Source organism: Dipodomys ordii, unplaced genomic scaffold, assembly GCF_000151885.1.
Source record: "Dipodomys ordii isolate 6190 unplaced genomic scaffold, Dord_2.0 Scaffold120, whole genome shotgun sequence".
Classification (NCBI taxonomy): Eukaryota; Metazoa; Chordata; class Mammalia; order Rodentia; family Heteromyidae; genus Dipodomys; species Dipodomys ordii.
This window is the reverse complement of record NW_012267336.1, coordinates 1,707,042-1,717,036: the sequence shown is the minus strand read 5'-3', so window position 1 is coordinate 1,717,036 and position 9,995 is coordinate 1,707,042.

Below are 9,995 nucleotides of genomic sequence, written 5' to 3'. Positions count from 1 at the left end.
GCAGGCTCGAGGGGCTGAGCCCCGCGCTGGGCCTCTGCCTTGAACACCCACAACCCTCTCCAGGCAGGGCAGAGAGATAGGCATCTGTGACCAAGAGCCCGAAACAACCCGCCAGGAAACGCAGGGCGTGCTGGACGCTGATAAGACGCGAGGCCGTGCACGGGGGTGCCAGAGGCCTGTGAACACAGAGGACGCGGCGTGACCCCAGTGCAAGGTAAGCCGCCGTGGACACCGTGGCTCAGTGTCCTGACAGCCACGCTGACTGATAAGGAATATGGAAACGGAGCTGGGGAGCTGTCCTGTCTCTGGCCACAGCCAGGGACTCGGGAGCCCGGCCCTAACTAGAGATGAGGTCATCACCGCGGGTGACATCCGTGGGTGAGATCATCCCTCCCTCCCGTGGTGACATTCAACTCTAGAATGGCAGAGCAGAGGCGGCTGTCCCTAGGATGGCAGGGTCCCATGCCTGGAGGTGAACTGCACAGAAATGAGTTCTTACGACAAACACACAAAAGCAGCTTCCTACTCTAAATGACCTCCTATGAGTGGCTAGCTAACACCTGAGACCCAGAAAGAACACATAGAGCCATGAGGGTCGGGCATGGTAGAGCCTACCTATAATCCCTACTTCTCAGGAGGCAGAAGTAGGAGGATCAGGGTCTGTGGCCAACTCTAGGCAAAGTTCGTGAGATAGTCTATCTACAAAGAAAGCAGAAAGGCCTAAGGGTGGATGGGGTTCTTGAAAGCCGGGACACTGCAGAATTCTTGCCTAGCAAGCGCAAGGTTCTGAGTTCAAACACACTATCTACCCTTTCAAAAGAAAGATGAGCATTCACAAGAACCTATCTGTATCCTTTATGCAAAAAATAATAATAATAATAATGCCAGTCCTGGGACTTGAACTCAGGGCCTGAGCTTTATGTGTACAAGGCTGGTGCTCTACCAACTCGAGCCACAGTTCCACTTCTACCTTTTTTGGCAATTCATTGGAAGTAAGAGTCTCACAGACTTTCCTGCCCAGGCTGGCTTAGAACCATGATCCTCTGAGTAGCTGGGATTACAGGCGTGAGCCGTGGCACCCGGAGGAGAACACATCTGAATCATTACACAGTAGATTATCACGTGTCAGCGAAGAAAATGAACTATGGAGAGTCTGACACTGATGAAGCTCACTGGCATCAGTTGACAGCGCGCAGACACAAAAGCAAACATAATAAATGCATTTATCCTCCATTCCAACGTGGGAAACCATCCTGTGGGCAGCAGAGTCTTGGGAAGGGCAGGCGCGGAGCTTACTGGGAAAAGACGGCGGCCACACGTCTCCCTCTGAGCACTGGTTACATGGTGGATGTGTGACAAAACGCGCTAGCCATTGGCTGAAGATGTCCCCAGGTTGGTAATGGTTTAAGGATGGAATGTTCCCTTCCCCAAAGGCGCATGTGTTGAATGCCTGGTGCCGGCTGGTGGCGCTAGCGAGAGGTGACGGGGTGTGGAAGTTGCTGACTTGATCAATTAGCTCCCGGATGAGCTCAAAGCTGCAGGGGCTACTGGAAAAGGCTTTGTGGCTCTTAACAGCGGAAACCCAGAAGCAACCTGTCAAGAGTAGCAGAAAGTAAGGGTTGGGTGGGTCCCACCTGTAATCCCAGCTATACAGAATGGGAAGGTGGGAGGCCACAGACAGAGGCAGGCTGGAGCCTCCAAGCAGAATTAGGTCACGAGGGTGTGGCTGGCAGGGGTTGGCTTTGTACCAGCAGCACACGCACGCACGGCGTGCACATGCACGTGCAAACACACACACACACACACACAAAGTTAGTTGTCTAAGGACACCCTGTGGCCTGGAGTCCGCCTCTATCCCAGCTCTTGAGTACCTGGCACCGGGCCTCAGATTGCTGGGCCTCCAGACCCGGCCTCCCCAGCGCTGGCTGGACCCTCGGCGCGTCCTCACAAGCCATCCGTCTGTGGTGGCACTCGTAGCCTCCTGGCGCCTGGTCCGCACGTGTTTATCGATCCTTTTATGCATGTAATGCACATGGACACTTAATAATTTAGCGGAGTTAACAGTGCTGAAATATTAACAGGCTTTTCTCTTTTAATTAGCTGCTCCGAGAATGGCGGCCAGGGGCTGGGGAAGAAGTTTTCCCCGGGCAGGTGCTGTTGGCCAACCAGCTCTGCCTTGGCCTCCTTCAGCCAGGAGTGAAACTCCTACGGCTCATGACCACTGCGCCCGGGCCTGGTAGGGAAAGGACGATTGTCCTGTACCCTCTGCCCTTCCCTGGCATCCCCAGAGCTCAAGGAAGGTCCTGAGGGCCAAACCCCTGAGGCCTGAGGAAGGCCCCAGACAGGTCGGCTTTAGGAGGAGCAGCAGCGGATTCCAGCCCTTCTCTAGTCATTCCCTCCCAAGCCCAAGTTCTTTCCCTCCCCATCCCCTCTCTCCCCTCCCGCATCCCACGCCGTCAGAGCACACGCACAGCCACGCGTGCCACGGAGCACAGATTCATTCTGCAGCACCACCTACGTGATGTCCACATCAAGACACCCACCTTGCTCCGGAGAGCGGCAGCCACAGACTGAGATCGAGAGGATCACGGTTCAGAGCCAGCCCGGATAGAACAGTCCATCAGACTTCATTTCCAAAATAAGAAGCCAAAAGCAAGGCTGGAGGTGTGTCTCAAAGGGTAAAAGTACCAGCTATGAGTGAGCAAAACCATGAGTTGGAGCCCCAGTACCAGCAAGTAAGTAAGTATGTAAGAAAATGAATGACTGGAGCTGGACTCACGTTTTCTAACCCGGAGCCCACAGCCCCAAGTGCTGCCATCCCTAGCAGCTACTGACAGTGCGGCCCCGGTCTTGGAACTGCGAGATTGGTGGCTTTGTGGAAGCCAGGAGCCCCAGAAAACTCTCGACCCCAAGTCCCAGTGAGACAAGGGAGTCACACGGCTCCATCTGCGCCCCAGGGTGCTGACACCCCCTCCAGTCTGAAGCCCAGGGCCCAGGCCCACACACGGGGGCGGCCGGAGCCAAGGCACTGGACTTGGGCTGAAATGAGAGAACGGGATAGCGGAAGGTGACAACCCTCCCCGCCTGCCAGTCCCGAGCCGAGGCTCCACGCCAGGTCTTCACTGAAGCCCATCTCCCCATGTAAAAAGAATGCCAAGCAATCTCAGGCCCCACGGGGTTGTCTAAGTGAGATGACATCTTGCAGCGCGCGGTGTAAACTGTAAAGTTCCGCACAGATCAGCTCTCGTTATGGTGAGGTGCAAAAAAAAAAAAAAAACCAAAGGGAAAAAAACAAAAACAAGAAGCGAAAACAAGAAACTCAAAAGCACGTCACTGTGCGTCTGTGAAACCCGGGCAGGGCTCAGGTGTGGTAGTGCACACCTGTAATCCCAGCTACTCCAGAGGTAAGAGTGCGAGGAGCCTGATCTGGAGCCAGCCTTGAACAAAAACGAGAGACCAAACCTAAAGATTACTGAGGCAAGAAAAAAACAACCAGGCCGGAAGCATGGTTTGAGGGCAAGGTTATTTGTTCTGCAAGCACAAGGTTCTGAGTTCAAACCCTAGCATAACTCCCCCCACCCCCACACTCGGGTGCGCGCGCGCATACACAAACACACACACACACATTCTATGTGGCTGGACTGGGCACACCAAATTCAACTTTCCACTAGCCCAAGCCCACAGTACAAAATGAGACCATAAAACAGCCATACTAGCTGCTCAGGAGGCCAAGATCTGAGGATCGTGGTTGGAGGTCTGCTCACTCAGGAAATCTGTGACTCTCTTTTCTCCAATGAACCAGCAAAACCGGCAGTGGCGCTGTGCCTCCAAAGGTAAAGAGACACTGCCCAGGCCCTGAGTTCAAGCCCCACCACGGACCGACCAGACAACAGAACCATTCTCTCTCCCATGGCCTACGAGGCGATCTCACTTTGGGGAGTCGGCTCCCCCAAGAAAATCATTTCGGTGAAGTCACAGATGGATGCGCGGCCACGCTCTTTCAAGGGACGGCGACCGGTGTCCAGCCAGAGGCCAGCAGTGGCCGGGACTGGACGGGTCGAAGCCGGAGGTGCTCGGAGCTCATTCAACTGGCAGGTCTGAGGGCTCGTCAATAGCCGGATGAAGCCAGCGGGAGGGAGGGGCGCGGCCGGCCTGGCTGCTGAATGACGGGCTGGGCGGGAGCTGAGGATGAATGAGGAGCGGTGGTGGTCACCCGCCCCTTTCCCCTCTCGCGTTGTTTAAGTGGATAATAATAACGAGAACAACCCTGAGAGCCCAATCAATCTGCGGCCTGACAGCGGGGGCGGGGCGCCTCTGCGTCCACCGTGGTCTGGGCCCTGACCCAGACTCTCTGGGGAGCCTGGGGACGCCTCCCCCTCCCCGGCAGGGCCTTCCGAAGGCTGCTTTGCACCTGCCCAGAGCCAGCCCTGCGGGCCGGGCTGCGCCCGCGCCAGAGCCCGACCAGCTCGGGCCTAGCCCTGCAGCTCACAGTGCCGAACACAGACTCCCGCTGGCCACCCGGCCTACAGCGATTCCCCGAGTGACTTCCAGTCTTGGCCTCCCACCTCACCCCCCTGCCTTGCCCTCTGCCCCCTGTTCCCCTCCTTCCAGCACCTTCCACTGCCCCATTCCCTACTCCATACACACCGCCCTCTGCCATTTCTCCTAGCAGCTCATGCCGACTCCTACCTCAGGACCTTTGCACTGGCTCTTCTCCAGGTTGCCGCTCTCCTCTCCTCTCTCTCTTTCCTCTGAGGCTTGAACTCAGAGGCCTGGATATTTATCCTTTAGCTTTCCCCCTCTACCACGGATGCTGATGCTCTACCACTTGAGCCACACCTCCAAGTCTGGCTTTTTTTTTTTTTAATGAAGTCTCCGTCCCTCCCCTGCTTGGCCAACCTCTCTCAATACTCCCGGGGGCCCAGCCTGCTGCGGGGTCACTCGGCACACTCTTGGTGGGAGTGAAGAGGAGAAGACATCTTTTATCCAGCGCCCATTGGGAACCAAGGGTGGGGCGGATCTTCTTTAGCATCTGCTCTATTGTTACACACATTGGGAGCCTCCTGCTCAACATCTCTCAGGATGTTCCCCCCCCCATCCCTGAGGGTTTCCTGTCCTTCTTTGGCTAAACTTGTAGAGAGCCTGTGTAAGTGACGGGCAGGCACCTCTGAACACCTGGTCATTGGAAGAATCTCAGGGAGCAGGGCTGGGCGGGGCTGGCGGGTGGCAGGGCCTCCTAGGCTGGCCCCACGCTGTGGCTCTGTCCCTGTCCCTCTCTGTGTGACTGCCGTCCTTGCTGGAGGTGGGATCTAGGCCCAGAACAACCCCCTCCCCCACCCACACCTGCCCCCTCCCTCCTCTGTGACTATGGCCAGCCCTGTCTTAGGAGTAGGGAAACTGAGGCATGGGGCAACACCCTGTCCCAAGTTTTCCAGCACCAGTGGCTGGCGAGGGGTGGACGCACCCAGGCCCACCTCCGTCCCGCAGCCCGGGCGCCGCTGCCCTTCAGACCCCGCCGCTGCCCACTCCCGCCGCCCTGGGTAAATATAGTTCCCTGCTTCTGAAATTAGACCCGGCCTGGCATCAGGCGCCACAGCTAACCTCAGAGCTGCCAGTGGCTGGCACCACGGGGTGCGAATGTCCCCCCTCCCCGAGGTGCCAGGCAGGAGGGAGGAAGCAGTGCAGGGGGGGCCCATGGGGACCAGGCCTGGTTTGGCCGAGGTGCCCAGCGCTCCTCTGAACCCCGCAAGTCCGTCCCTGCACGGCTGGCAGGGGGGGGGGTTCAGGAGACCACCCGCCCTCCCCCATGGCCGGGCCCAGCTGGGCCCTCTGCTGCCTGCGCCGGCCCAGCCCCCCTCCTGGCACGGGCACAGCGGGTGAGCGCAGGCCTGGCACCGGCCCCACGCCCCCCGGAGCGCGCGAGCCTCCCAGCCGGCGGCTTTGTGTTTTGTGAAAATCAAATCCACCACTTGGCCCTTCAGCCAAGCGGGGCCTGCTCGGAGCGAGCCTGGCCGCCCTTCCTGCTGCCCCCCGGGGCACCAGCTGCCACCCTGGCGGGCAGAAGGGGGCCGTGGAAGGCTGGGCCAGGGTCTGCCCTCCCACCCTGACCCCCCCTTCCTGCCTGGGAGAAATCGGCCTGGAACGCGGAGGGAAGGACTCCCCCCGTCTGAACAAATTGCCCAGGCCTCCCTCCCGTGGCAGGTCAGGCCCCGCCACGGGGAGACTTCCACGCGCAGACTGCTAATAGACTCGGGGGAGCCGCCCGATCGATGGCCGCCAGGAACATGAGCCGGGAGCTCCAGGCCAGCCTCCGCTTGCCCCTGCCCCCCACACCCCAACTTGCGGCTCCTGGAAGGGGCAGAGAGCCGCCATGCTCACTCTACAGCAGGGGGCTGAGCCCGCTGCCGCCCAGCAGGGCAAGGCCACACACACACGCTTGTGTAAATTCTGCCTCCGTGCACACACAGAGCTGCTGCCAGTCCATGCATGCGAGAAATGCAAGCAGAGCACGCGGCGGGCAGAGGGCACGGGCACTTCAGCCCGTCAAAGCCCTGCGGAGAGCGTGGGCCTGGGCACCGTGCACAGAGCACACCCGTACACACAACCTCTCAGCAGCCAGCCCGCCCTGGCCCCAGCAGGGTTACCCCCCTCTTCCTGTTCCCCAGAAGGGAGGAAATGAGCCAGGTGGGGTGCTGGGGTGTTGGGTGCATCCTGTGGCCCTCTGGACACCCACATCACCCCCAGGCTACTGTGCCAACAGAGCCCACCATGAGTCAAGAAGCTCAAGGAAAGGCTGAGAGTGCTTTCAGTCTTCTCTGAACACCTCAGGAGGAGGGAGGCGGCTCCATCTGGAAAAAGCCACTCAGAGTTCTTCTTTCCTGTGGCCCCAGGCCCTTTGCATACACCCTTGGTCCATTAGAACCCAAATCTGGCAGAGGAGATCTAGAACGGGAAGCTACACAGGCCAGAGGCCCCTTGTGCCTGGCCATTTCCCTCTGCCTGTAAAGCGTGAGTGGGTCACCTCTGACCTGTTACCCCTGACCTCGTGAGGCTCTAAGCTGGGCTCCCCGACTTGCTGGGTGGCCTGAGGACTTCCTGTCACCTCGCTGGGCCTCAGTTTCTTTGCTGACAAGCAGTTTGATTTGCCCTAAGAGCCTCCGGGCTCTGTCACCCCCTCAGCCCACCATTCCAGATCATCTGTCTTGCTCTCTGGGGTCTCCTGAGCACCAGAGCAGGGGCGGCAGGTGCACCGGAGCCCTTGCGCTCAGAGCCCCTGCTGACAACGCCCCAAGGTGGCCGCAGGGGACCCTCGCCCCAGCTGTGGGGTCTGCGGGTACAAGGCCTCAGCCCTCCCGGAACTGCCTGAATTCCACCAGGAAGGTCGTGGGATTGCCACGCCAGGCTTCGGGGCAGACACGCCAGGGCGGTGAGCAACAGCCCATGAGTGATCGAAGTTAGTTTCTTTTCTGGTCCTGGGGCCTGCACCTAGGGCCTGGGCGCTGTCCCTGAGCTGTGTCATGTAAGGCTGGTGCTCTGCCACTTGAGCCACACCTCTACTTGTATCTTATTTTGTGTGTCGGTCCTGGGATTTGAACTCGGGGCCTGGGCGCTGTCCTTCAACTCTTCAGCTCAAGGCAAGCGCTCTACCACTTGAGCCGCAGCGCCACTTCTGGCTTTTTGTTTAGAGTCTCATGTGGCTGCCCGGGCTGGCTTTGAACCACGATCCTCAGACCTCAGCCTCGTGAGTTAACTAGGATGCCAGGCGTGAGACACTGGCATCGGACGCTTTCTGGACACGAGAACTCGTGCCCGCACCGAGGCTCCTTGCTGGGGTGTCTCCTGCTTCCCTGTGGCTCCCCCCTGCCCTCACCTCCCAGATAAATCACCCACACCCAGCCTGCCTCGGGCTCTGGGCCCCCAAGTCTCAGTGAGGCTCGCCACCCAGTGCTCACCAGGCCTCTCCTGATGGCCACAGCCGGAGCCCAGCTAATGCCTAGCCACCAACCCACGCTGGCCAGGCACCGGCGGGCTGCGTGTGGGTGGCGGATCGGTGACTGAGCGGGCGGAAGGCGGCCCAGGGAGGGACGGCAGCAACCCCAGCTCCTCAGGGGCTCTGACCTCTGAGCTGAGTCCTGGAGATGATCGAGGGGGGCTGGAGGGGTGGAAATGAACCCAGGGTGCTGTGTGGGTGTCCCCGGCATCTCCCAAACCCCAGGGGGACACAGGACAAGGACAAGGACCCAGCTCCGGGCGTCCTCCACTGTGGCCTGAACCCCCAGTGGATGTGCTTCCTCCTCCAGCCCCCTGCCTTCTCTGGCCTCTAAGATGGCATCCCGGGAGCTCAAGGCCTCCAGAGGGGGGCTGCACCCTGGCTGCGTGGCACGCTGGCTCTTTGTACAACACTGCTGCACGGACAAGACCGACGCCAGGCCCAGTGGTGGGTTCTGGTGTTTGCCAGAACCTGACATCCCTCCCATGTCCTTCCTCCCAGTGTCCCTTGTGGGCGGGCGGGGGAGGGGGAGGAGAATGCCTTCAAGACTGGAGGATCCCAGGCCAAGAGAGATGAACATTGGCTCAGAGGCCTCAGCTTCTGGACCCTACCGACGGAGGTGATATTCTACAGCAAGGTGAACTTAGGTCAGATCGCCCGGGAGAACTTCCCCACCTGAAGGCCCAGAGGCACTGGGCAATGGCAGCGGAGCTGCACAGCGTCGTGGGTGTGAAAGATGACCGAAGCTTCCCAGACAGACTCAGCTCCTGGGAGTCAGGAGGCCGCTCGGGACCCTTGCTGCCCGTCAGGAAACCAAGCCCGGGCCTCAAGTCTTAGGCCTTGTTGTCCTTTTCGGCTTCCTGTGTGGCAAGGGTGACCAGCACACACAGTCACGCCCAGCTGGGGTGGGGGGAGAAGGGGAAGGGGAAGGGACCTCGCAGACATTTCTGCCCCTACCGGCCTCACCCTGCGGTCCTCCCAATCCCAGCCTCCCCCAAGTAGCTGAAATTACAGGCACAAGCCAGTGGCACCCCCAGGGCCCTGGGCTCTAAAGAGCTTCCCTGGTTCTTCTGATACACAGCCAGGTTTGAGGGCCACTGCTTCGGAAATCAGATGAAGAGAGGCTGCAGCATGGGGGGCTTCAGCAGTCAGCTGAAGCCTCTTTTTGTGACCCCCAAATGACACTCCCCGGGTGTCCAGGGGCCTTCCTGCCACTCCCACAGCACAGGCCGAGGATAAAATAGCTCGCGGGGGGGGGGCAGCCTTGGCATAGGGTGGGTCTGGGTTCAGATCCTGATTAACCGGTAAGCCTGAGCTCCTAAGGGAAAAGTCTGTGCTCTTCTGTGCATGTGTGAGCCCGCCCCCCCCCCCCCCCCCCGCAACAGGGACCCCTCACCTCTGCAGCCAGCACCCCCCTGCTCCCCACCCCCACCCCTCTGACCAATAGCAGGCACAAATTAATATTCGCGCCATGTCCCAAATCGCTGCCCTGCCCGCCAGCTCTGAAATTTTAATTTACCTTCAGCCAAACAGAGAAGAAAATGACAAAAGTCTCCATTTCGGAAAGGCAACAGAATTTACGCGAATCAGCCAAGGCGCTTCGAGGCGGCTTGCCATCCCCGGGGCTTTGGGACTTAGGGTGGGTGTGGCTGCACCAGCCTGCCATCCCAGCTCGAGGAGGATGAAAGGAGGAGGACCACAGGTGAAGAGCTCAGCCTCCACCAAAACGGTGAGGCGAGGACGAGGCGCCCAGGTTTGCCCAGCAAATCTCAGTCCCACCACGAACAACAACAAAACCCCAAATGGAGCAAATGGGGTTTCTGGGTACGCTGGATTGAAACTCAGCATGGAGAACTCCAGGGGCCCCAGCTGCCCTGCCCAGCCCGAATGCCCCACCCCCACCCCACGGCAGCTCTGCCAGTGTGGACTGAGCCACATCTGCACGCAGTTCCAGAACATCGGGGCGCTTGGCTGCTTGGCTGACTCGCTGGGACCTCAAAGGACC